The sequence below is a fragment of the Carcharhinus amblyrhynchos genome, unplaced genomic scaffold, assembly GCF_965287045.1.
Source record: "Carcharhinus amblyrhynchos unplaced genomic scaffold, sCarAmb.v2.hapA scaffold_406, whole genome shotgun sequence".
NCBI classification, from domain to species: Eukaryota; Metazoa; Chordata; class Chondrichthyes; order Carcharhiniformes; family Carcharhinidae; genus Carcharhinus; species Carcharhinus amblyrhynchos.
The window spans coordinates 1-4,885 of record NW_027650146.1 but is presented as its reverse complement, the minus strand read 5'-3'; the positions used below and the strand labels follow the sequence as shown (position 1 = coordinate 4,885).

At 58.1% G+C, this 4,885-nt stretch overlaps 1 long non-coding RNA gene across 1 annotated transcript; it reads right to left on the bottom strand.

Moving 5' to 3' along the window:
• Positions 1–1,279: 1,279 nt before the first annotated feature.
• On the bottom strand, positions 1,280–4,356 carry LOC145339334 (uncharacterized). The gene is made up of 4 exons (XR_013886021.1): positions 4,244–4,356; positions 3,790–3,877; positions 2,737–2,804; positions 1,280–1,433 (listed from the first exon to the last, which is right to left on the bottom strand). It is a non-coding gene; the product is annotated as an uncharacterized LOC145339334 (long non-coding RNA).
• Positions 4,357–4,885: the final 529 nt, after the last annotated feature.

The window sequence follows — 4,885 nt, the reverse complement described above, 5'->3', positions numbered from 1 at the left end:
AGAAAGCCCCACCAACGCCTCTACTTTCTCAGAAGACTGAGGAAATTTGGCATGTCCGCTACGGACTCTCCCCAACTTTTACAGATGCCCCATAGAAAGCATTCTTTCTGGTTGGATCACAGCTCGGTCTGGGCTCCTGCTCTGCCCAAGACCGCAAGGAACTACAAAAGGGTGGTGAATGTAGCCCCCAATCCATCACACAAACCAGCCTCCCATCCATTGACTCCGTCTACACTTCCCGCTGCCTCGGGGAAAAGCAGCCGGTATAATTAAGGACCCCCCCACCCCACACACACCCCGGACATTCTCTCTTCCACCTTCTTCCATCGGGAAAAAGATACAAAAGTCTGAGGTCCCGTACCGACCGACTCAAGAACAGCTTCTTCCCTGCTGCTGTCAGACTTTGAATGGACCTACCTCGCATTAAGCTGATCTTTCTCTACACCCTCGCTGTGACTGTAACACTACATTCTGCACCCTCTCCTTTCCTTCTCTATGAATGGTATGCTTTGTCTGTACAGCGCGCAAGAAACAATACTTTTCACTGTGTCCCAGTGACAATAATAAATCAGATCTAATAAAGAGTCTCTGATTCGAATAAATCTTTGTGTTAATTTTATTGAAATTTGTGACAACCCGTCTCCCAACCAGCGTTAGGTCTCGGTTGTTACTCCTCGATCTGTTTCTCTGAGACTCACGGTCTCCCCACTCTAGCTTCTGCTCTCACTCTGCTCGTAATCCCCCTGCCTCACCCTGAGAGAGAGAGAGACAGACAGAGAGAGAGACAGACAAGACAGAGAGAGAGACAGACAGACAGAGAGAGAGACAGACAGAGAGAGAGACAGACAGAGAGAGAGACAGACAGAGAGAGAGAGACAGACAGAGAGAGAGAGACAGACAGAGAGAGAGAGACAGACAGAGAGAGAGACAGAGAGAGAGACAGAGAGACAGACAGAGAGAGAGAGAGACAGAGAGAGAGAGAGAGAGAGAGAGAGACAGACAGAGAGAGAGAGAGACAGAGAGACAGAGAGAGAGAGAGACAGACAGAGAGAGAGACGCCCCTGCCTGAGAGAATCCAGCCCCAAGTGAGTGAGGGAAACTCCAGCCCGGTTGAGGGGTGGGGGTGGGGGGGGGGGGGGGGGCGGGTGATGGTGTCTCAGTTCCCCTTCAGTCGCAGGAATCGATCGGGTGAATCACTGGGGGGGGGGGTCACCCCCCTCCCTCCCACACCCCCGCCATTCCGCTCGGCCTCCCACTGAAGGTGGGTCAGCCTGGGGGGGGGGGGGAGGCTGCCAGGGGGGTAAACGCGACTGTCAACCCTCGGAGAAGAGGCGATAGGCTGTTTCCAACTCGGGGTCGGTGAAATGGGGCAAGAAATTGATGCGTAAAATTTCACTGAAACCTTCATCCAGCGTGGGGAGACATAACGCTTCCTGTGGGGGGGGGGGACAGAGAGAGAGGGGGGGGGACAGAGAGAGAGGGGGGGGGGACAGAGAGAGAGAGGGGGGGGACAGAGAGAGAGAGGGGGGGGACAGAGAGCGAGAGAGAGGGGGGGACAGAGGGAGAGAGGGGGGACAGAGAGAGAGAGAGAGGGGGGGACAGAGAGAGAGAGGGGGGGACAGAGAGAGAGAGGGGGGACAGAGGGAGGGAGTGGGGGGGGACAGAGAGAGAGAGAGGGGGGGGACAGAGAGAGAGAGGGGGGGGGACAGAGAGAGAGAGGGGGGGGACAGAGAGAGAGAGGGGGGGGGACAGAGAGAGAGAGGGGGGGGGACAGAGAGAGAGTGGGGGGGGGGACAGAGAGAGAGTGGGGGGACAGAGAGAGAGTGGGGGGGACAGAGGGAGGGAGTGGGGGGGACAGAGAGAGAGGGGGGGGGGACAGAGGGAGGGAGTGGGGGACAGAGAGAGAGGGGGGGGACAGAGAGAGAGAGGGGGGGGACAGGTAAATATAAATGGTTAATAAATGAAGAATTCATATGAACAGAAACTCTTTTCAGATTCCACACAATCCCACCCTCCCACACACCGTCAGTCCCCGTTCGGGGGGGCGCGGGGAGGGGGACATGAAGTAGAAAGGGTCGAGAGCTTCAAGTTTTTATGTGTCCAGGTCACCAACAACCTGTCCTGGTCCCCCCCCAATGCCGACACTATAGTTAAGAAAGCCCCACCAACGCCTCTACTTTCTCAGAAGACTGAGGAAATTTGGCATGTCCGCTACGGACTCTCCCCAACTTTTACAGATGCCCCCATAGAAAGCATTCTTTCTGGTTGGATCACAGCTCGGTCTGGGCTCCTGCTCTGCCCAAGACCTCAAGGAACTACAAAAGGGTGGTGAATGTAGCCCCCAATCCATCACACAAACCAGCCTCCCATCCATTGACTCTGTCTACACTTCCCGCTGCCTCGGGGAAAAGCAGCCGGGATAATTAAGGACCCCCCCCCCCCCCCACACACCCCGGACATTCTCTCTTCCACCTTCTTCCGTCAGGGAAAAAGTCTGAGGTCCCGTACTGACGGATTTGGGAAGAATGTTTTCCACGGTGTATCTATAAAACTTGGTGAGGGGCGGAGCGGAGAGTTCAACGCAGAGTTTCGGTGGGCGTCGGTGAAGGAGGTTTCACAGGCGGAGGGAGGGGGGACCTGGAGGGGGTGCGGGGGGGCGAGGTTCGGGGCAGGGGGTGTCACGAAGCAGACCCAGTGTATCCCGCGGAGACCCTCACCGGGGAACCGGAGACTTACCGGCACGAATTCATCACCATATCATTCACCGTGGCATGTCCCACACCCGTATAGGTCATCTCCCGGAACTAGAGAGAGAGAGAGAGAGAGAGAGACAGAGACACAGAGAGAGAGAGAGAGGGACAGAGAGAGAGAGAGAGGGACAGAGAGAGAGAGAGAGAGACAGAGAGAGAGAGAGAGAGACAGAGAGAGAGACACAGAGAGAGAGAGGGACAGAGAGAGAGAGAGAGAGAGGGACAGAGAGAGAGAGAGAGGGACAGAGAGAGAGAGAGAGGGACAGAGAGAGAGAGAGAGAGGGACAGAGAGAGAGAGAGAGAGGGACAGAGAGAGAGAGAGAGAGGGACAGAGAGAGAGAGAGAGGGACAGAGAGAGAGAGAGAGGGACAGAGAGAGAGAGAGAGGGACAGAGAGAGAGAGAGAGGGACAGAGAGAGAGAGAGAGAGGGACAGAGAGAGAGAGAGGGACAGAGAGAGAGGAGAGAGAAAAAATTAACATGACATGAGAACTCAACATTACATGACACAAAAGCTTTACTCTGTATCTAACCCCGTGCTGTCCCTGTCCTGGGAGTGTTTGATGGGGGGACAGTGTAGAGGGAGCTTTACTCTGTATCTAACCCCGTGCTGTACCTGTCCTGGGAGTGTTGATGGGGGGGACAGTGTAGAGGGAGCTTTACTCTGTATCTAACCCCGTGCTGTCCCTGTCCTGGGAGTGTTTGACGGGGGGACAGTGTAGAGGGAGCTTTACTCTGTATCTAACCCCGTGGTGTACCTGTCCTGGGAGTGTTTGATGGGGGGACAGTGTAGAGGGAGCTTTACTCTGTATCTAACCCCGTGCTGTACCTGTCCTGGGAGTGTTTGATGGGGGACAGTGTAGAGGGAGCTTTACTCTGTATCTAACCCCGTGCTGTACCTGTCCTGGGAGTGTTTGATGTGGGGACAGTGTAGAGGGAGCTTTACTCTGTATCTAACCCCGTGCTGTACCTGTCCTGGGAGTGTTTGATGGGGGTGGGTGGGGGGGGGACGGTGTATTTTCTCTTCTCGCTCTCACTTACCCGGTTGTTGTGCCTTGCGTGTTGGAAAGAAGTGCTGAAGAGGAAACAGCGACAGGGAACGCCAGCTTTCCGAGCGCACTCCGTGTACCTGCGGGGGAGAGGGGAGAGCGGGAGTCGGCAATCTTGGTGCGGGATTCCCGTGGGGCGCATCCCCGACGCGTGTGTGGGGTTCAGAGTCCCCCCCCCCCGCCAACCTGGCTCCGCAGTGACCTTCTCATGCCTCCCACCTTCTGCGTTTCCGCGTTGACCTCCCCTCGATACTCCCAGCGCCCAGACGGCTGGTGACCGAGGAGAGGTGAAAGGTCGGAGTTTAATCGCTCACGCGCTCCGGACAAGGCCCAGTTGTAAAGACGGCCGCCGTCGCCACGGGGACGGACGCCCATGTTGTTGGGGTTTGGTGGGGGGGAGGGTGGGGAGCGGGTGGGGAGGGGCGGGGGGGGGGGGGGGACCTTACCGGCTCCGGGACTCCAGGTCAGGGTTGGTGTTGTCCACAGCCACTCGCTTGCCGTCCCTCAGAGCCGCCTCGCAGACGGACACGCACTTCTGCCACGATCCCAGGGTGTCCTGGGAGCGAAAGGGGAGGTCAGAGGTTATAGGCGGTCGGCGATGGTCAGGCCCTCCGGCAACAGAGCTGCTAGCCCTCTTTGTCCCAATCACCCCACCCCTCCTCCCCTCGGCGCTCCCTCAGCACCGACCCTCCCCACACACACAGTGCGGCGCTCCCTCAGCACCGACCCTCCCCACACAGTGCGGCGCTCCCTCAGCACCGACCCTCCCCACACAGTGCGGCGCTCCCTCAGCACCGACCCTCCCCACACAGTGCGGCGCTCCCTCAGCACCGACCCTCCCCACACAGTGCGGCGCTCCCTCAGCACTGACCCTCCCCACACACAGTGCGGTGCTCCCTCAGCACTGACCCTCCCCACACACAGTGCGGTGCTCCCTCAGCACTGACCCTCCCCACAGTGCGGTGCTCCCTCAGCACTGACCCTCCCCACACACAGTGCGGCGCTCCCTCAGCACTGACCCTCCCCACAGTGCGGCGCTCCCCTCAGCACCGACCCTCCCCACACAGTGCGGCGCTCCCTCAGCACCG